The sequence below is a fragment of the Rutilus rutilus genome, assembly GCF_951802725.1.
Source record: "Rutilus rutilus genome assembly, chromosome: 8".
NCBI lineage: Eukaryota > Metazoa > Chordata > Actinopteri > Cypriniformes > Leuciscidae > Rutilus > Rutilus rutilus.
Window position 1 is genome coordinate 42,721,642 of NC_140222.1, and position 23,600 is coordinate 42,745,241.

General features: G+C 40.6%; 1 protein-coding gene across 3 annotated transcripts in view; it reads right to left on the reverse strand.

The window, feature by feature from the left end:
• The window catches only part of LOC311295266 (fetuin-B), a 35,620-nt gene extending 22,470 nt beyond the window's left edge, over nucleotides 1-13,150 (reverse strand). For 2 of the 3 annotated variants that reach the window (XM_084416551.1, XM_084416550.1), the window contains exon 1: nucleotides 13,094-13,150. The gene's annotated coding sequence lies outside the window, so the exon portion shown is untranslated. The remainder of the gene's footprint in view (nucleotides 1-13,093) is intronic. The other variant, XM_084416549.1, reaches the window with a different exon arrangement.
• Between the last annotated feature and the right edge of the window lie 10,450 nt (nucleotides 13,151-23,600).

The window sequence follows — 23,600 nt, forward strand, 5'->3', positions numbered from 1 at the left end:
TTTGTTTTCTAATTTATTTCTAATTTATTAAATATTGATTAAAATAAATATAGATAAAAATATCGGCTTTATATCGGCCATCGGCCAACAAAAAACCAATATCGGTCGACCACTAATCAAGGTACCGGCTTTACTGACGAGATGCACCTAACAATGTCATGCGATATATCGCCCAGCCCTATACATAACGCAACACGTTTCAATTGAAAAAGGCCCCGCCCTCCAAGGGGGGCCCCAACAGACCAGCAAATCCCATTCATTTTCTCCGTAGGATATTGATTTTCAGCCATAATGTCTAAACCATCCAAGGTAGATTGACCACGAGCTACGAGGTTGTGAAACGAAAGTTTCTGCTCCTATAAAAGCCACAAGGTATGAAATCAACCTTGTTATTTGCTATCTTCTGGAGAAATACTACACTACCCACAATTCTAAGCAAAACACTGACGTCTCTGATTGGTCGAACTCGCGCCGCGGTTACCATGGCGGTTTACCGCCCCCGCCGCGCGAACGGCTTAAGCGATCTGAAGTATAATATCGGTAGTTTATGTGTTTATACCTTTGCCTTTTTTGCCGTTAGGTTAAAATGTTATTTTGAGCAGGAACATTTTTTAAGAGGAAATGAAACGTACATATGCCAGTGGTGCAAACCAACAGGAATCCTTGCCTTTTCTGCTCTATTACGTCTATGTTTTATGTGGATAGGGCCCCATATTAGTTATTGAAACAGGCCCCCAGATGCTTAAGGCCGCCGCTGTATTTGGGTACTATCTCTTTTTCCAGTAACGTCAAAGCTTTAAAGTTTGTTACTTTGAGCAAAAAGTATATTTATGCTTTTTTTTATAAAAAAAAAAAAGGGGGGGACTCAAGGCATGTCTGTCTCTCTCTCTCTTGAATTTAATTTATTTTAAATTATATGTTACCCCTGGCTTTTGTGACTGTTTATTTTACTGGCTTTTTGTCAACTGGTTATAATTCTGTTATTGTTGTTTAATTCTGTTTTGAGTCGTAACTGTATGTATTTGCAGTTATAGAATAAAACATTTTTATTTTATTTTTATGAAATGGAAAACTGGAGGGGAAAATGCACGTGCCAATGCTAGCTTGCTAGCCAATTTACATGGGGAGAATGTCGGGGAGCCAAGATGGCGCTCTGAGCAGACACTTCTGGTTGAGCTCTGCCATCCTAGCTGTTATAATTATATTGAATAGGGTGAACATATACTTTATTGCGGGGTTTTTTTGACAATTACTGCTCGCTGCAACTTTTGGCTGTTGTCCACGGACCAAAATGAGCAAACCAGAGAAGAGAAAGACCCAAGAAGTCGCTAGCTAATACCGGGTCTGTTAGCAAGCCTGCTAATGTTAGCCAACCAGCGAAGCCAACTTCCACTCCTCATAAGCCTGCCGACGCTAAAAATACTCCTATCGACTCCATGCATGACTATTTGGAAGCAACTTCCGACCCATCACAACATGTCCTCATGGAAGAAGTCTTTCCTTCTCTCCCTATCACACCATGTGCCTCTCCTGCTGGTAAGCTAAGAAAAGTTATGGACACAGAAGCATCTACCGTTCTCTCCCAGCTCTCGTCACTTACCAAGCTGATTAACTTCGAGGTCAGATACTCTCGAAAAAATGGTTAGCGGCAACTCCATAGTGATCTCCGAAATGAAAAAGGCTGTTCAAGAGAACACTAAACATATCACAGCTGTGAGAGAGTCTTTTGATGCTGTCTGTGCCGAGATAAATGACATGAAAGACAGAGTTGCCAATATGGAAACGCAAGTTGAAAAATGTCAAACAAACGCCGAAGCACAGGAGAGGCGCATCTCTCATCTCGAGAGCTACTCGCGCCGTTGGAATCTTAAACTTTACGGCCTAGCCGAGAAGGAGAAGCAAGACGTGCGGCAAGAAGTTATCCAGGTCTGTCAGTCTGTTTTACCGGAGGCAAAAGATAAACTTCCAGATGTCGTTGACACGGTACACCGCCTCGGCCCCATGAAACCCAGCAACAACCAACCCAGAGCAGTCATTATACAATTTACATCCAGGATTTACCGTGATGCTGTCTGGCGTTCTGCCAAGAAGTCAACCCTCTTGAAAGACAACAACTTGAAGCTGGCGGAGGACCTGTCAGCTGATGACCGCGCCCGGAGAAACCGACTCTGGCCAGCCGTGGATAAAGCACGCAAGGAGAACAAGCTGGCATTCTTCGTTGGAGGACGTGCGTTCGTGAATGGGAAAGAAATTTTTCCACCTCAGTGACTGGTTCTGTGATGGCACAAGGTACAAACTGGAGTAAAATATGGCTTAGCTGTCTTTACTATCTCTCACATTATTATTATTATTATTATTATTATTTTATTTTTCTTTCTCTTTATTACCTGATTTTGTATGCAATCGCGCTAAAGAGCCAAATTTAAAGAATTTAACTGCTGTACTTTTGTTGATAATCTAAATATGCCCTTTAATTTAAGTAGGCATGCAGCACTTTGATTATTGCTCCTGGCAGAGCTGAACAGCAGCCTTTTTATTGAGCGAGGTTTTTGTTTTTTCTTTCTACAAAGTGTGAGAGGTTTAATTGTTTGTTCTCTTCAAATGTACAATTATTTGAGATGGTACATATGCCACATTAGCTTAACTTACTGCTATTTCTTGCTATGTTCTAAGTTCACATTTCCCCCATTGGGTTTGCAGTTCTCACCTTCTACAGTACTCTCTTAAGTGACCACAGGTTTTCAACTTAAAGCGGGGCTCAGTAACTTCGGGATTTCTTCGCTGTATTCTCGCTTTTTGCTCGCAGGTTTCTCTCTAGAGCTCCCCCCACAGCTTCGGAAAAGATATTTGACAACACTGTTGTAAAAACTCGTTGGCTATTCTCAGACACCAGAGGCTAGTAGATCAACGACATCAAAGCAGATGGGACATTCTTTAAAACGTCTTCTTCATTCGGGTTCGAACAGCGTGAGGGAGCGCAATAATGACGGCATTTTAGCAGATTTATTTTGGCCGTAAAGCAATTGTTTACATCGCGAGACCTGATATCACGCGAGACTTCCTGATGCGGCGGCCCGCCACCCCAAAGTTGCAAGTGCGTATTTTCCGCTCACGGGCACCAGGGGGGTGCGAAACGACCACCATTCAACCCGAAATAAGTAATATAACCATTCCAATGACTCCAAAGCTGTTCAGTTAAGGTAAAAAAGTTACTTAGTTCACCTTTAACTACTCATTCGCTTATTCGGTCTAAGCTTTCATTTATTTATTTATTTTTATTTATTTATTTTTATCTTATTTTATCCTTATGTCTTTGTCTATTATTTCCTTAAATGCGAGAGGTTTAAGAAACAACATTAAACGTAAAGCCGTATTTTTGTTTTGCAAGCAGTTTAACATAGATTTTTGCTTTATACAAGAGTCCCACTCAACAGAACAAGACAAATCTTTCTGGAGGTCGCAGTGGGGTGATGATTTGTGGATGTCCCATGGCACAGAGCGGGCTGCAGGTGTTTGTATACTGAAACGCAGATTTAATGGGAAAATTTTTATCTCTGACTGTGATAAAAATGGCCATTACATTTTTTTAATACTCGATGCTGCACAGTCTTTTTATATTCTAGTCCAGTGGTTCCCAATTCCAGTCCTCGTGACCCACTGCTCTGCACATTTTGTAGGTCTCTCTTACTGACACACTCAGTTCAGTTCATGGAGTCTCTCCTAATGAGCTGATGATCTGGTTCAGGTGTGTTAAATAAGGGAGACATACAAAATGTGCAGAGCAGTGGGTCACGAGGACTGGAATTGGGAACCACTGTTCTAGTCAATGTGTATGGCTTCAACTGTCAAACAGAGAATAATATCTTTTTTGACAAGTTGGAAGAACGTTTGCTGTACTGGTTGTCCAAATATCCAGATTCTTTCATAATCTTTGGTGGCGACTTCAACACTGTGTTGGACAACAGTATGGATAGATGGGCCTCTAGAAGTTCAGACTCCTCTACTTCACATATAAGGCTATTTGCACAAAGATTTGATTTGGCTGATTTCTGGAGGGACTTGCAACAAGACACAGACCAGTCACTCTCGCATCGACTATTGGCTTATTTCAAAAGATTTGAAGGAAGTTAAAACAGATATTTTTCCTACGCCACTTTCAGATCACAAAACAATTATTTTAACGGTCCCTTTTGTCTTCCTCCTCTAGTGCGAAGTCTTCATATTGGAAGCTTAACAGTACTATCCTCGAGCATAAAGAAGTGATTACCGAAGGTCATAATCTGATAAAACATTATTGGAGCAAAGCTTTAGTTGAAAAGATATTCTGTAATAACTGGGAGCTTCTGAAATATGAACTTGGTAAATTTTTTAGAAAAAAACTGCATTGAGTTGGCAAGGAGAAGAAGGGCTGAGGAGACAGAGGTAATAGAGAAGATTGCTTTTTTTTACTTCCAAACCGATAGAGGCTTTCAGCGAATCTGATAAGACTGAACTAAATGACTGGCAGCATAGGTTGGATGAGATTTATAAGCGCAAAGCTGAAGGAGCATTTGTCCGATCTCGCAAAAAGTGGCTCGAAGAAGGTGAGCAGAATTCGGCTTACTTTTTCAGACTAGAGAAACATCAATCCAACACTAATTCTATTCTAAAACTAAATATTAACGGGACAATTTCTAATGATCAGAGCACCATTGCGAAATATTGTGCAGATTTTTACAGTAAACTTTACTCTTCCAAGTATTGCCCTCAAGCTGCTTTTTCCTTTTTATTAATTCTGTAAATAATATCACCCATTGAATTTTGTGACAGGGTAATCTCCCTGAATGAAGTCACAGATGCTATAAAGTATCTTAAGCTAAACAAGTCCCCCGGGACAGACGGCCTTACTGCCGAGCTTTATAAACAATTCTCTGACAGCTTAGCCCCATTTCTTTTGGAAGTCTTTAGGGAGAGCATTGATAGGGGTGCACTCCCTCCCACTTAATGTCAGGGACTAATCACCCTGATTCCAAAACCAAGAAAGGACCCTCTGCTCTTAGATAATTGGCGACCAATCTCTTTATTGAATAATGATTATAAGATACTAGCACTGATTCTTGCAAATAGAGTAAAACCTATTTTAGATACAGTCATTGATGAGAGTCAATCTGGTTTTATGCAGAATCGTCATATTTCTAACAACGTAAGATTCATTTTAGATATAATGGATTACTCAGAACTTGTACAAGATGACTTTTCTTGTTCTTTTTCTCGATTTCTATAAGGCTTTTGACACCCTGGAACATGATTTTATTATTGTGGCTTTGAATAAATTTGGCTTTGGTCAATCCTTTTGCAATGCAGTTCAGATGTTATATTCCAGTAGTAATAGTTCTATAAAGCTTGCTAGCGGTACTTCCCCCAGATTTTCCCTGAAGCGTGGAGTGAGGCACTCTGTCAGTGTATCTATTTCTCCTTTCTGTACAACTTCTTAGGGTGCTTTCACACCTGCCTCATTTAGTTCGGTTGAATCGCACTAGAGTTCGTTTTCCCCGTTGGTGCGGTTCGTTTGGGCTGGTGTGAATGCGGCAATCGCACTCGGGTGCGCACCAAAAGCGGACCAAACAAGCGTACCGAGACCTGCTCGAAGAGGTGGTCTCGGTACGCTTTGAAACGAACTCTGGAGCGGTTCGTTTGTGGTGAGAACGTGATCCGACCTCGAACAGAACCAACTGCCAAAGAAATGCGCATTTTTGGACTAAACCAGTTGCCGTAGTCAGCAGCGCTGTGATTATGGGATGAGGAGAAATGTTTGTTGACAGTTTGCACTCGCGGACAAACTTGGAGTTGTGAGGAGGTGCGGAGCCTGATAGAAATTATTAACAGCCGCATCCTCGCTTCATTCTCAAATATTATTGTTTGTCTAAAGTGGTGTAAACTATAATAACCTATGACCAAGGATACAATCAGCTCACGCAGTCGTCTCTCCATAGTAAACGGTGGCGTGTTATGCACGCGTCGCCTCCTCCTGAAGTGACTCGCCGCGTGCATTGAATAAAAAAATGTTTTAAGCCGCATCCTCGCTTTGGACAAACTATATAATAAACTATGACTAGGGATACAATCAGCCTACGCAGTCGTCTCTCCATAGTAAAAAGTGGTGTGTTGTCTGCCGGATGTTCCTCCTCTTTGCTTAATTCCGGGAGTTCTGTTGGAATTTTCCCGCACGTTAATTCTGACAATCGAAGTGCAGTTATGAAAATACGTTCAAGACCCATCTGGCCAACGAGTGATGTGGATGTTGTCACATGACTGCATTTTGGTTCGTTTCATAAACTGATCCGGACCAGAGCGATAAGTGTGGTGTGAAAAGAAACCAAAACGCCTGAAAAATGCTACAAAGTATCATTTTTCTCCCTTGGTCCGGACCAAATGTACCGAACTACAGATGTGAAAGCACCCTTAGTTCACACATCAAACTTAGTCCGTTAAAGGGCTTGGTCATTGCTAACAGAGAAATACTCATAAGCCAGCTAGCAGATGACACTGCTCTATTTCTCAGGGATGGATCTCAAGTATCGGCGGCAGTCGACACTATCCAATCCTTTTCTAAAGCCTCCGGACTCTCCCTTAATCTAAATAAATGTGAACTTTTGCCTGTTAAAGCCTGCTTGGCGGCCTCAATTCATGGAATCCCTGTAAAAAACTCTGTAACATACCTTGGTATTCAAATCACTAAAAATGAGCAATCCAGATGCGCTATAAACTTCACTCCCATTATAGAAAAAACCCAAAAAATCCGTAATCACTGGCTCCAGAGAGACTTGTCTTTGAAGGGCAGAGTTCTGCTTTCAAAGGCTGAAGGAATCTCTCGTCTAACCTATACTGCTCAATCTTTACATGTTGATAACACTACTTGTAAATCAATTAAAGGGATACTCCACTTTTTTCGGAAATATGCTCATTTTACATCTCCCCCAGAGTTAAACAGTTGAGTTTTACCGTTTTAGAATCCATTCAGCCGAACTCCGGGTCTGACGGTACCACTTTTAGCATAGCTTAGCATAGATCATTGATTCAGACGAGTCCAGTAGCGTAGTGATATGACGCAGCGCCTGAAAATAGGTCTAATAGGTTAGACAAACTTAGTCCCGGTCACGTTGGAAGAAGTTACCGAGCTGGGGGCTATTTTCAGGCGCTGCGTCATATCATTACGCCTGCTGCACCCATGGTACGGCCGCACAGTTCCTTGATTATTACGCCGGAATGAGAGTAGTTCCTAGTCATATAGGCTTAGAAAATCGCAACTTTTCATTTTCCGTCGATCTTAGTACACGGTTTAACTACAGAAGAGTCAAGTTTTAAATAGGAAAAATATTGAAACTCTTTGGTCATTTTGAAAGAAATGCTACTGGACTCGTTCCAAAAATACCACTGAAACTTTCTCATTTTCATCAACAGCAGTGCTTTAAGTGGGCCGGTACGCGCCGGTACTCAGTACCGCCACTTCCAAATATAGCTCTTGAGCGTACCGCCACCTCTCCGTGCGCCCAGAACGTGCTTTTAGCGTACCGGTACTCTCATTTGCACATCTGTTATAATCATTTGGCTGCGCTGCCGCTTTTCAGAGCGCCCTTCACAATGCACGCTTCCTAATTCATCCCACCGAGAGCAGAGACTACATTACCCATACACCCTTGAGTTTTACAAGTGAAAAGCGCATGCGTCGCTTTTGCCGTTGTCACGTCAACAACTCAACGTGGTCCGGAGAGGGTGTGTGAAACGCGCAACCATAGCTGCTCGGTTAAAATACAAATACAATGAACACTTAATATGCTCTCCTGGCTTCAGACTCTGAGTAGTAAAAGAACAAGGTCAGAATCAGAGGACTCGCTGGCTGACACCCCACCAAGCCAGAATGATATCGCTGCAGGTCAGACGCAAGCTAATGAAAGCAGCACTTGTGGCGACGAGGACGAGAGTGACACCACTTCCCATGACAACAGCCGCGTTAGCGAGCATAAGTGGCCAGAATGTTGGTCCCAAGCACAAGTCCGGTATTTCTCCACAAATTACAAGTGGCTGATCAGCAGAAGTCAAAAGTTGGGTTGTAGTGTGTGTAGTCAAGTTTGTGCTCGCGTGGACATGCAGCAAGGGCAGAGAGTGTCGCAGGAGTGGAGTGGGTGCTTAATCTCGTCTTTTGGAAGGGACAAGGCTGCACAACAAAACTCACTACGAAAGAAAATAAAAGAGCACAGAGACTCAATTTATCACAAGAAAGCAGTTGAAATAAAAGAGAAGGCAACACAAAATACAATGCAAAAACACATTGAAGATATGAGAAAGGCTGACTACGCTTCAACTTGCAATGTGTTTAGAACAGCTTATAAGATTGGCAAGCATGGCAATGGCACTTTACAGACATGCCAATAGATGTCCAGTTGCAAGTCTTAAATGGTGTCAAGATGGGCAGAGTTTTGCACTCTAATAACTCATGTGCAAATATACTGGATCACATTGCAGCTGAAATGAAAAAGAAGGTAGTCAATGACATAGTGATGAATGAAAGAAAATTGTGTGTGCTCATTGATGAATCCACTACAATAAGTGGAAAGTCTGTGCTTGTCGTGTGCCTGCGGTCATCTATTTGCAGTGAAAATCCAGACACTATATTTTTTGAACTGATTGAGCTGCAGGGAACCACAGCAAAGGACATCACTGAAGCACTGTTAGGATGTCTTCATAATAATGGCTTTGACCCTCACTACCTACAGGAACATCTGTTGGCATTTGCTTGTGATGGAGCCTCAGTGATGCTTGGGAGGAAAGCAGGAGTTGCTGCGCAGCTTTGCTCCAAATTCCCTTACCTGTTTGTCTGGCATTGTTCCAATCACAGACTGGAACTGGCAGTTTGTGATGTTTTGAAGGAGGTAGGTATCTAATATTTTTAGATCAGCTTTACTCCCTCTACCATGCATCCCCAAAAACCAAAGGGAGTTAACCGAGAGTGCTCACAATGTTGGACAACGTCTCCTTGTGATAGGCCGTTTTATCGGTGCGTTGGGTTGCTTCAAGTGAGAGAACAGTGAAAGCAGTATGGGAGAACTACCAAGCTCTGCAGGTACACTTTACAAGTGCTGCTGCTGATACCAGCAGGGACTCAAGAGAGAGAGCAAAATACAAAGGACTCAATGATGTTCTCACTGCTGTTTCTTTTGTGGTCAGTCTTGGCATCATATATGACGCTCTCACAGAACTCAGTGACCTCTCAAGAATGCTCCAGAGACGGGACATGACTTTGGATCAAGCCGACAGGCAGCCGGGTGTTTGAGTCAATGGTATCCACACCTGGTCCCTACACACAAACTGCCATAGAAGCTGAAAAGAAGAAAATCTTCAGAAATGTATGCCTGCATGAAAATCAGAGGGTTATAAAAATCAACCATGGGCAATTTTTCCGTAGCCTGGCTGAAAATGTTAAGTGCAGGATGACTCCAACAACTTCCTCACATGTCAGTAGAACCTCATCTAAAAAAGACAGAAAGTCACCTCCTCTCAGACATCAAGGTCCTCCAGTCTGACTCCTGGCCTACATCTCTAGATATTCAATATGGGGATGCAGCGGATGTCAGAGATTCAGAGTTGGGGAGAGGGAAAGTGTCCTAGGATTTAGGGAGTATAAAGACCTTAAAGCTTCCAAGACACCAGAAGCCCTGAAGCCGCTTCTTTCAGCTGTCCACACCATTGCAGTATCAACAAGTGAATGCGAGCGAGCTTTCAGCTCAATGAATGATACTTTGACAGCAGGCCCGGATTGGCTAATCGGGAGAACCGGGAAAATTCCCGGTGGGCCGGTCTGTTTTATTGGCCAGGAGGGCCGGTGTTGTCATGGCACTGGGTTGAATCTTGAATGCTTTCCTTATGGGTCCAGTCATAGCGCAGCCCCACAATTTTTTTTTATTATTATTTTATCGCAGCCCCACAAAAAATAAAAATAAAGTCACTTTGTTAGAGATGTGCGAACAAAAAATAAGAGATACAAAACATGGATAATAGCCTATAGGCGCAAAGGCGGTGCTGAAAAGGCCAGAATAATAAAATATCTCTAGAAACTCAAGCGGCCAAATAGCCTACGAGTCAGGGCCGTACCATTGAGGTCTCCGAGATCCGGACCTCGGTAATTTTTCCTGAGTGTATAATGAACGTTGTGAAATAATTGCCTAATATTACCTGCTGCAATGATTCGCATATCGCGACGATAACCGACCTCATCATCTGAGCTGCTTCAGCACTCAAACACCGCTCGTCGGCAATGGCAAAATGTTTGAGATGACCGATCAAAGCAAGCGGGATTTAAGTTCACAGAAGCGCGAGCCGCGGCCGCGCGCGAATCCCAACGCGACGCTTCACGAGATAAGGTGCAAGTGGCTAAACTAAACGTCTGTTTTACGATAGAAATTTTAAACGACCGACATAAATAATCACTTTACAAAGACTGTATCAATCTAAGCTCATCTTCAGGAAGGGGAGATTTACAGGTAAAGATAAAGAGACTGAGAGAAGAAGAACGAGAGAAGGAGATGGAGATGAGAGAGGAGAGCAGGTAGAGCAATAGCCTATTGCATAATAATGAGAATAACTTTATTACAATGGATTCCTATTTAACACAGTCAGATGTTCTTTGCCAATGACAGTGGAAAAATAATATGCCCCCGAACCCCCTAGATCACTTTTGGGACCTCTGTATTTATAAAACCCTGTGTACTGATATTGCACTGAATAGAAAATGATATTTTTGAAAAATACGATGAATTATAATTACGATGTTATAAAGTCAGAATTCTGACTTTTTTTCTCGCAATTGTGACTTTATATCACGCAACTCTGACTTTATAACACGCAATTGGGAGATATAAAGTCAGAATTGCATGATATAAAGTCGGTCGCAATTGCGTGTTATAAAGTCAGAATTGTGAGATAAACTATTCTGAGAAAAATAAAAGTCCGTCCCCCCCCCCCCCTTAGAATAGGACTTATATCTCACAATTGTGAGTTTATATCTCACAATTCTGAGAAAATGTCAGAATTGCGAGATATAAACTCGCAATTGCGTGTTATAAAGTCAGAATTGCGTGATATAAAGTCGCAATTGCGAGAAAAAAGTCAGAATTCTGACTTTATAACACGCAATTGCGACTTTATTTCACGCAATTCTGACTTTGTATCTCGCAATTCTGAGAAATAAAGTCAGAATTGCGAGATGTAAACTCGCAATTGTGAGATAAAAAGTCGCAATTATCATTTATTTATTTTTATTTTGTGGCGGAAACAAGCTTCATATTGGGGGAAGTGCCAGATAGCCCTTGAAAGATTGGGCCTTATATACTGAGGGTTTAATTACATTATTTTAATAGTCAGTCGGGAACTAAAGTGGGCCGGTCTAAGGCATGAAACTCCAGGGCTGAAAATGTGTCCCAATCCGGCCCTGTTTGACAGATAAAAGAAACTCTCTCGACATCAAAAGGCTTTTTAAATCTGATCTTCCTGAAATGCAACGGACCACGCTTGGATCAGTTTAATGCACAAACATATGTGCAGACATGGCTGGCACTAGGGAGGAGAACTGCAGCATCCACAAACTGCGAAGCCCAAAGTACCGGCACCTCTTTTGGGCCACTTAAAGCACTGATCAACAGGTTCTTTTAGCATGGACATTGGTTTACAAACATAATTTCTCTCCACAACGCTGTTTTATTTGGAATAACTGTAATATTGTTTATAAAAACAAAACATTATTTTTGGGTAATTGGTTTAGCAACGGAATTGTTTTGGTGAGTCAACTGTTCAAAGAAGATGGCTTATTGTACAATTACTCTGAATTTCTCAGGAGATTTAATGTACCAATAACGCCTAGAGAATTTTCTGTGGTATTTGATGCTATCCCGTCTGGTCTGTGCATGTTATTCAGGTGCTCCTACAGCTCTCCTCCCTTATCATTCATTCCTCCTGATGTGTGTCAGTCTTCTCTTGGTAAGGTTTGCTTTTCATCTGGTAAGCGTCTGAACTCCAAGATAAGATCTATGTTTCAGGAGGCTCTAGTTTCTATCCCACCAGCCACGTTTTATTGGTCTAATTTTGTGGCTGATATTGAGTGGAAAAAAGTTTGGACTTTACCTCAAAAGTTCTTATTAACAAATAAAATTAAAGAGATTTCATTTAAACTGATACACAAATTCTACCCTGCAAGACATTATCTATCAAAATTCAAGTCTAATATAAATGTTAACTGCTCTTTTTGCCAAGAGCGACCTGAAACATTTACCCACTTATTTTGGTCATGTGAATTCACTTACAAATTCTGGAGGGACTTCCAAAAGTTTATTGCTGATTTTGTATTTTCTGATTTTTCACCTTTATTTTAAGAATGTTATTTTTGGTTTTCATCACTTTAATCACAAAGATGGTAATGCCTTTTATTTTATAAATCTGTTTTTATTTGTAGCAAAATTTCATATACACAAGAGCAAATTCACCAATAGAAAGCCTGAACTCTTTCTACTGAAGAAAGAACTTGAACAATATATGATGACTATCTCTTTGTCAAAAAACACAAAGGCTCTAAGGACTATTGACATCTGTAAATCCCTAAAACTGTTTACATGAAATACTCTCGTGTTTTTTTTTTTTTTTTTCTGTTTTGCTTTTTTTTTCTGTTTTGCTTTGCTCTTGCTATATGTTATATCTGTATTTGGTTCTTAAATTTGCTGTCTGTATTTTGTAAGAATTTAATAAAGTTTAATAAAAAAATAATAATAATAAAAAAAAAAAAAACATGGGGAGAATGTCAAGAACAGAGTCTAATGAAAATCAGTTTTTCAATATTGAAAGAGCGAACTAGAGGATACTAAGAAACAGTAAGTGTTAAGACTTCTATCAATGTATTTTACCTTTATTCCTCTGTTTTACTCATTTGTGTACTATTGTAACTGCTGCTCTACTCTACTACAGCAGTATTGCAAGTTCATGCAACCAAATAATAGCATCTACTGCAAATCTAAGCTCATCATCATTGTGATAATAAAAGTATTTTATTCATATAACAAACTCAACTTACCTGACAGGCGCATCTCGCGAGTGAGTTTGCCAACGGGCTTCTTCTTCTTCTTCTGATTAATGGCAGATCATATTTTTACGACATATACCGCCACCTACTGGACTACTAGACAGGAGTGTGTAAAAGGACGTTGACAAATGACACCTTAAATCATAAAATCATTAAACAATATCAAAACCAACCCGCCATATATATTTATATAGCGATTTTTACAATACAGATTGTATCAAAGCAGCTTCACAGTGATAACATGAAAATAATACAACAAAGTTTGTTTCTAGAAGAAAATTGCATCATCGTCCACCTGAAGGTATTCGTATTCGTATTCACCTTATTGAGTATTAAATGTCCCCAACTAAGCAAGCCAAAAGCCAAGGCAACAGTGGCAAGGAACCAAGACTCCATCAAGTTGACAGAATGGAGAAAAAAACCTTGGGAGAACCCAGGCTCAGTCGGGGGTCAGTGACCAGTGAACAGTGTATGATTATTATTCAGGCAGCATTACAGGTCAGAAGTTAGATTGGATCAGAACATTCAGAATATTATCCAGTTCCATCTGGTTGGAAGTCGGAATTTGTTGAGGATCAGTGCCGATGGCTGTCGTGTCGATGAGGCCTTCAAAGGGCTGATGAGGCTGGCACTTCAGGGATGCGTCATGGATGGGTCCAGGCGCAGGTCCACCATCTGATCTGGATACGGCCTGGATCCGGCTGACTTCAGTAAACCTCGGAATATACAGAAAGACTAACATTAGCATAGATGCCATTCTTCTTATGATGTAACGAGTACATCAGGTGTTATGGGAAGTGTTCCCGGTTCCGGCTGACCTAATCCATGCAGCCTAATAATCAATTAACTGATTTGAGTAATAGAAATGTAATGTTCTATATGAATGCCAGGTAAAAGAGATGTGTTTTTAGTCTAGATTTGAACTGACAGAGTGTGTCTGCTTCCCGGACAATGGTAGGAAGACTGTTCCAGAGTTTAGGTGCTAAATAGGAAAAGGATCTACTGCCAGCAGTCGATTTAGATATTCTAGGTATTATCAACTGGCCGGAATTTTGAGATCGCAATAGACGTGAAGGACTATAATGCGTTAAGAGCTCGCTCAAGTACTGCGGAGCTAAACCATTTAGTGCTTTGTAAGTAATCAGCAATATTTAAAAATGTATGCGATGTTTAATAGGGAGCCAGTGCAGTGTTGACAGAACTGGGCTAATATGGTCAAACTTCCTGGTTCTAGTAAGAACTCGAGCTGCTGTGTTTTGAACTAGCCGTAGTTTGTTTATTAAGCGTGCAGGGCAACCACCCAGTAGAGCATTACAATAATCTAGCCTTGATGTCATGAACGTATGAACTAACTGTTCCGCATTTTTCATTGAAAGCATATGTCATAATTACTGTAAGATATATTTTTAAGATGGAAGAATGCGGTTTTACAGATGCTAGAAACGTGGCTTTCAAATAAAAGATTGATATCAAAGAGCACACCCAGGTTCCTAACCGACGACGAAGACTTGACAGAGCAGCCATCAAGTGTTAGACAGTATTCTGGGTTAATATGGCAGAAGTTTTTTGCACAATAATTAGAAACTCAGTTTTTTTCTGAATTAAGTAGTAGGAAATTACTAGTCATCCAAATTTTCATTGCACATGAAGTCGGAGCATGACACATTCTGAGGCGATGGCTCCAAGTATGGCATTAAGGAGTGGATAGACAAGAAAGCAAATGTTCCTTGTTCAGGATCAAGCTGAAGAAATAATGAGTAGACTGGGTGGAAAGGCAAGGGTTGTTGTCAAGGTCAGCCTGCACAGTGATGGTATGCCCAGCGTCAGGCAGAACCCTGAGTTAATTTATGATATTCTTATGCAATACTTCAGTGAAGCGCCCTCTTGCCTGCCACTCGCATATTTTTATGCCACTCTCGTTGGAGTTTTTGGCCTTAAAAACTCTGGTCTATGGTCAGTATGTGATAAAATCAGTAATTGGCTCAAAGGACATGAATTCACTGTCAGGACTGACAATAATCCTTTGGCCCATATACTTACAAAACCTAAACTTGATTGCTGCGAACAACGTTGGGTGGCTAAATTGGCTAGCTACAACTTAGACATAAAGTACGTGCCTGGTCCCCAAAACCAACACGATCTCAACCCTATTCGTCACACACTGCCGTTTGGTCATTTCCCCCTGACGTCCATAAGCTGACGTTGAGGGTACCCCCTCTTCGTCGCTTGACACCATAGAGCAGTGGTTCCCAAACCTGTCCTGGAGTTCCCCCAACACTGCACGTTTTCTTTGTCTCCCTAATCAAACACACCTGATTCAACCCATCAGCTCATTAACACATGTGATAATGAGCTGATGAGTTGTATCAGGTGTGTTTAATTAGGGAGACAAAGAAAATGTGCAGTGTTGGGGGTACTCCAGGAGAGATTTGGGAACCACTGCCGTAGAGGGTCATCGATAGATTTGAATGCAAATCCCTCATCTTTGGATTTTGACGGAAGGGGGTTAGCCATCCAGCGGTTTGTCTGCGATGGAAAGTATTGTTTGGTAAAGATTCTTTGGTAAAGAGATGGATGCATTCTGGGAAGTGATGTGTTTCAATGTAATGGCTACATATACCCTTCACTCAGACATTTATGCTGATTTGTTTAAATTTTTGAGCAAGGATATAAAATATTAAGACTTTTTCATTATGATTGATATTTTGGCGCAATTTTGTGCGACGATCCTAGAAACCATTGCCCAGCGCGATTCCACCACGGTAAGTACAGCCTACAACAGTCAAATAAGCAAGATAAATGAATAAGCATTTACACGTCTAAAATGATGATTAAATGAAAATGGGTTATGGCCAAAAAAACTTGTTGTCGTATTTGTTGATTTCGAACCCCACTGTAAGAGCTGTATTAGAAAGAGAGAGACATAATACAACTGTTTGTTGCATCACAATGAGATGCAAAGTAGCTAGCCAGAGCCCATGCTAGCTAGCTAGATTAGCTAACTCGGAGCTCTTGGTGCTGGTTTATTGATATTGATTTGGACATGTACTTTTGGCATTGGAAGATATTTGCGACAAGTTATATGTGTAACACGTTCATCCCTCCTGGGATGGTGCTGCTCTTCTCTCTAGTAATATGGCACATAGTCTTAGAGCTCAAACATGAATTGGGGTTCAGGTCAGGAAGCAGGCCGTCCGTCTGCCAGCCGTCTCACGTCACCAAGGTCAGATAAATCCCATCACATAGAGCCTCTTTCACCTAGATATCATCATATAGAGACTGTGTCTGTTCCCCGAATTAGGATATACAAAAAACTTCCAACCCCATTTAAGGGTAAAACTTCAACACATTTATTCAACAAATAAAAAACACATATAATACAAATGAGCAAATTATAAAGCTTGGGTTGCTGAATATTCAATCCCTTACTTCAAAAGCACTTATTGTTAATGATATGATTACAGATTATAACCTAGATGTGCTGTGTTTGACAGAAACCTGGCTAAAACCAAACGATTACATTACTTTGAATGAGTCCACCCCGCAAGATTACTGTTATAAACATGAACCTCGTCGGAAAGGCAAAGGGGGAGGAGTTGCTGTAATTATTAGTAAAATTTTCTGAATTACTAAGAAGTCTAGTTTCAAATATAATTATTTTGAAGTGTTGGTGCTTAATGTAACAATATATAGTGTAAATGATAAATCACGTATGAGATTTGTACTGGCTACTGTACAGGCCACCAGGGCACCATACAGACTTTATCAAAGAATTTGCTGACTTTCTATCAGAGTTAGTATTGGCTGCAGATAAAGTCCTAATTGTTGGTGATTTTAATATACACGTAGATAACGAAAAAGATGCATTGGGATTGGCATTTAAAGACATTCTTAACTCTATTGGAGTTAGACAACACATGTCAGGACCTACTCATTGTCGCAATCATACTCTAGATCTAATATTATCACATGGAATAAATGTTGATGCCTTTTCAACAGGTCAGGTCTGCCCCAAAAACTTTTCCAATTGTCTATGAATTCTATATTATTTTGCGGACACCACTTAGACAGCCAGCCATTGAGGGAGGACAATCTACTAAGTATCTCATCACTCCTGCGAACAGGAAGGGGGCCAGAGCAAATTACAGTGCCTGACATCCTACTTGCGAGTTCACACACATCTTTAACGTTAATTTTAGTGATCTCTGACTGGCAGAGTCAAACATCATTAGTGCCAACGTGTTTTTAAATTTGCTGTTTGATGTCAGGCGCTCTGGCTCCCGGCAAACATGTACCGGGGATGGATGCATAATGGTAACACCAGCATATGGTGGCTGGTGTCTCTATATTCACATTCTGTGTAATAGAATTGCCAATAACTAGGGCACATTCAACAGGATTCTCAGTGGGTGTTTCACTAAGTGGGGAGAATTTATGTGAAGTTTAATCGGAACGGAAGAGCGGTGTTTTGACCCGCGACTACAGCGCCTCACCGTCACGGTGAGCGCCGCTTTGCTGCACGGGCTCTACTACAGCCGGAACCGAACAATGTACAGAGTTCACTAAGCTAGTCGCATCCAAAGCAGTATCTAAAACCCTTGCACTCTTACAATTAACCTCGATTAAAGTTTGGATGCGTGTCTCTAGTTCTGAAATCTTCCCCGTCAGCTTTACTATCTCCCTGCATTTATCACATGTAAATCCTGTGCTGACAGAGAAGGCTATGCTATGCATGTTACATGAAGTGCAAGTGATTTCAAGTGAAATTAAAAATAAATAAAGAGCGCACGGATGGCACGCTAACAGGCTAGCGAATTAATAGCGTGTTGTGCTGACAATAACGATTTAGATTGAAGCTAGCGATGTCAGGTTAATGTGTGATGTTGAATAAGCTATATTTAGCAGTATAAACAACAAGGAATGATAGTAAATAATGATTCAAAACAGAAAGATATACAAAGCTTACAGATGCAAACCAACGCAACAGCAGCAGCAGGAGCAACGAGGCAGACAAGAGCACAAATAATTTGTATAATATTACAAATAACGTAATAACTAACATAATGTTAGAATAGTGATAAGTGAAGCATTGCCTACTGCTGTATGGCACATGCTAATATATTGACTAGCTCTGTCTTTCTTGTCCTTATGTGTGTTTGGATCCCTGTATGATCTTGATATTTTGTGTGTGTGTACATTTCGAAGAATGACGAAGCCAAAATTCAGGTTTTTACATTAACATCCATCTGTCTGATCCTTTCCATCAGTCCAGAAAATATAATCTCTCCCCCTCTCGAAAGTCAGCCCCGCCAGCATGATTTCTGTCACTTTCATTGATAATGTGTGATGGGGCAAGGACACCATTTGTAGAAGCATAGATCAGGAAAATAATTATTTCATCTGTTAAATAAAAATTACCTTAGAGGCAGGTCCAGGATACTGCAATTGACTTAATCATCATCATCATCATCAAAACTTTATTACAGACTCAAGGTCCACATCTCACCATAACAATACATAAATACAAACCCATAAACACACATGCATACACACATACAAAAAAAAAAATAATATATAAATAAAATAAAATAAATAATACAATTTAAAAAGAAGATCATTGTTCTACCAAGAGACAATTATACCAGTGTTTCCACATACGGGATTGGTAGCGTATAGTACTTAGCCGTATGTTAGTTAAGCCCATTATTATTTCATTTTGTGACCCATTAAGCCGACACATGAATTTAAACATTAGGTTTCTTAAAACAGCATGAAAGGTCCTTACTCTTGCAACCACAAACATCTCACTTGCACTACACCATCTTGGTCTTATGAGTAACATTCTCATTGCGTCGTTATATGCTACTTTCAATTTTAAAAGACTTGCCTTTCTATAATTGGAGTGTGCAGTATAGAACGGTGTGCAATATGCTTTAAACAGAGATATCTTCACACCAACCGTACATGCCCTAAATTGACGTAAAAGAATATTGGCTTGTGCATACATCATGCGACATTGCCTGTAAATATCTTCATCATCTGTCATTTTATCAGTGATAAAATGACCAAGGTATTTCACCTTATTACAGACACTAAGCCAATTTAAAATCAGGGTCGTTCAAACATTTATCATCTTTAGTTCTACTGATCATGACGACACTCTTATTGGCGTTATATATGATATCATGTTCCACACCATATACCGAACAGATTGTAAGAAGATGCTGTAATCCAGCACTACTTGGACTAAAAATCACAAGGTCATCTGCATACATAATATGGTTCACTATTGAATTACCAATCATGCACCCAGTATTACAGGTTCTTAGCTGCCTGGAAAGATCATCCATATAGAGATTAAAAAGAGCAGGTGACAAAATACCTCCTTGTCTGACTCCATTGCCAACCCCAAATAGAGCTACTATTGCCCCATTTCACTTGCAGTCTGGTGGGCATACCAGTAAGCCAAAATTCTCACAATATACTCAGGCACCCCTCTTTGCCTTAATTTGTTAAACAATTTACCATGATTTATACGGTCAAATGCTTTAGAAGCATCAATAAAACACATAAGAACTGATGAGTTTTTATCTCTATATTTGTTCACAATTTCCTTTAAAGCATTTATATACACAAGTCAGTGCCATGTTTAGCTTTGAATCCAAATTGGTTATCTGTGGTGTTAATAAATTCATTTAATCTGTCCAACAGAAATCTTTCTAGTACCTTTGATAATATGCTCGCTAAAGCTATAGGCCTGTAGTTATCTAGACTACCTACCTTCCCAGCTTTGTCCTTAATGACTGGAACTAATAGAACAACCAACATTGAGTCAGGCAATACACCATGTATCATAAAAACAGTAAAACAAATGGCGAGCAAGGGAGCTATTCTTATACTGGCATTTTTAAGATGTTCAGCAGAAATACAATCCAATCCACTAGCTTTGTTATCAGAAAGCTTATGTATGGCTTGGTGTACCTCATGTGACATAATCACCATTGATTCCAACAAAGTATTACTCTCAATGTGTTCTACTTTATACAAACCAGTGTGAATACAGTTAAATAAGGTACTATAGTGCCTATAGTTACTATAGTTAATATTTGCTTTTATATATTTTCCGTCTCTCTGACACATGTGTGCAGACAAACACCTGGAATAAACATGCTTGATGGGGACAGTTGTGGAAACTTTTGAGTATTTCTGTGGGTACCACGTTTGTTGACGGACAGAAGACATAGCAGCCGTGCTGTGTACCAGGCGTCACATGCGTGCCTGGATGTTGGAAGTTGGCACATCTTGTCAGGATGAAATTTTAGACAGACAATCGCTTTAAAAACCACACCATACGTCCCTATTAAATTGCTTTTGCTGCACAAATCACACATGACGCTAAAATGATAAATGTACATCACATGCAAGTTGCTCAAAAAACAGTTTGCCAAAAAGCTCCCCATACACAATATGTAAAGATACTTTCATTTTATGCAGGCGTGCTTCTGTTGTGAAAAAAAATCTTGAAAATGCAGTGGTGTATGTACATAAGTAGGTAGTATTCCAGACCACACTTATCTTAAAGGGACACTTCACCCATTTGCATTAAGCTTTGCATTGTTAGAAACCCAGTCATACTATTGAATGGTTGTGCAACACTCTCTCATTTTCCCCTGAGACGGGAGAAATCCGTTATTTACCTTTTACACTTCCTCCTACAATGACGCAAAAATCGTCATTTTGCGTCATTGTAGGAGGAAGTGTAAGAGGGGGGGATTTCTGTTGAGACTACAAGCACTAGTTCCTCATCTTTCCCAGGGGGCGGGACCCGCTCACGCTACAGACCTATTACAGATCAGTGGGTGGGACTTTACTCTCTGAAACTGAAAGCTTGTTTGAAGCTAAGCTAACAGACGCTGTGGAGACAGATGTAAAGTTATGATGACAATAGCGGAGGAGAGTGCTCAATATGATATAGACTAGAGGAAGAGGATTTCGGAAGTCTGATGCTTGAATCAGGTGTTTGTGGCTACCTTTACAAGCCACATTATAGCGAAGAGCCACCGAGGCAGAAGACCTGCCTGCCGCGGACGAGGAGCCCGGACTGGCTCGAGTTAGGGCGGACTGGTGGCGCCGGTGATCTCACTATGCAACTACGAACCGCTACGAACACAGAGGTAGAGTCCGTCTGTGGCAAAGAATTTCAACGATGACAATTTCTCCTGGACGAAATCCCTGAATCAGACGAGGACACGGACGTTTGTGTTGAGAACTATCCTAGTTTCGCACCGCATATGTTCTGACTGAACATCCAGGTACCATGCAATAATTCACCTTTTCGAAAGAAATACAAACGAGGAGTAATGCACTAATGAGTTCGCCAACTAACTAGACATTTTGTGTGAATGTGAAATTAATTTCAAGCTCTGGTGGTAGCTAGCCTTGTAGACTTAAGAGTGATTTCTCTTATAGGCAGATATGCGCTTTCTGGATTAGTGGGAGTGGCTTGCGGAGCTGTGCAATGTGGTGCATTGTGGGAGTTGTTGTCTTTCATACAAATGCGTCCTGAAGTTATTTTTTATCTTTTCTCGGTCACAAAGGCACCAAATTCAAAATTTCTTTTACATTTCGACTACATATATGACCCACTTTAAATAAAAAACAATGTTCAAATGGGTGGAATGCCCCTTTAAAGTGTAACCGATGGCAGGGACTAGGGATACGGTTGAACTATGAATCAAGTAGTACCTAGTATATACAACCAAGTAAACTGCCTTCTGTTTCTGATTTTAACTCAAGATTCTTGTGCCGGCGGCAAGTCATTGTTCAAAGTCAGTGTGGAGTGGACGCCATCTTCATTACTGTCACAACATCTGTTTAATTATTTTCAGACAAAATCGAGCACTGACAGTTGCAATTTAAGAAATCCTCATGAATGAAAATTTGTGTGTATTAATTTTACAATATGTCTTTAATTACATGGTTAACACTTGTTGAAAGTGTTAAATTATTTTTGCCAGATTGGGTCTTTAAATAGTAGATGGACTGCCATATATATGTATATATACATATATATATATATATTGTTCATCAGCCAGAGGCACAAGGGCACAGGCAAGTTGGTGGCAGATGTAGTCACGCATCTGCCAGCAACGCAAACCAACACGCGTTTTTTAACAAGCATAAAGAAGGCATATAACTTCATTATCAAACTGGATGGTAAGATAAATGTAGAGTTCATTGGTGTTTGTCGTTGATTTTTTTGACAATGTGTATGGATATTTTTATCTTCACAACAGATGTGCCCCAGCCCCAGCCCCAGCACAAGACCAGCACCTCCCCCTAGACCAGCCCCAACAAGACCAGCACCTCCCCCTAGACCAGCCCCAGCCCCAACAAGACCAGCACCTTCCCCTAGACCAGCCCCAGCCCCAACAAGACCAGCACCTTCCCCTAGACCAGCCCCAGCCCCAGCCCCAACAAGACCAGCACCTTCCTCAATACCAGCCTACTCCCCCAGACCAGCAAGTGATTACACTAAACCTATTCCCGATAGACTCTCAGGCTCAGCTGCATATGGAGCCTCTACCACCCAGGAACAGACAAAGTAAGTAATCTTGCCTTGCACCCCATCTGTAAATTTGTTCCATGTTTTTTTGCAATCAGTGCACAATATAAAACAAGTTACACATGGTGAATTTCACCACTTTTAATTAATTAAACCACCCCCCAAGATTCTGAATATATCATTCTTAACCTTTTTCCCTTGCACCCTAAGCCCCTGTAAGGTTTGAGGGCGAACCAAACACAAATTAATCTTCCAGTTGATTTGTTCAAACATAATTCCACACAGAACTCAACACTCCAGACCCCAAATTACCAATCCAGAGCCATAAAATCCAGGCTCCAGCCAGTCTACGCTAAGAACTTTATGGCCATGCAAACTAAAGGAAGAACGTTGTCAATGTTAGATGGTTTGGAAAAGACTGATTGGTTCAGAGATGGCAAAGCTCAGTGCCCGATCAAGATAACGGCAGAGGTTGCTTGATCCCACGACAGATATACAAAACAGACCTCCTTCTTCTTCTTAAGGAACTCTGAATGACCCCAAGGTTGAAATCTCTTAAAACCAAAGAGACTGAGACGTTACCTATAAAAATACATAAAATCATCCCAAAACAATTCTTGATGGACTTATAATCAAACATCATGCAACTACATAATTCTATATTGTGTCTACAACCTATATGTGTGTCTAATATGCTTAGATCCCATATAAGTCATGTAATTGTTACTATTAGATGTTTGAATGAAAGTGTGTCTCGTTTCCTATCAGTACGATCGTTTGTTCTTGATTCAAAAGATGGCTTGATTGAAATCTGTGTAAAATGTTTCGTATTCTTATAATAGTAATGATGTCTAAACTGTGGCCTCTGTACTCTCTGCTAGCTGGAGAGTAAGGAGATCACAGATAACACATGATTTACGATGAGAAGTGAAG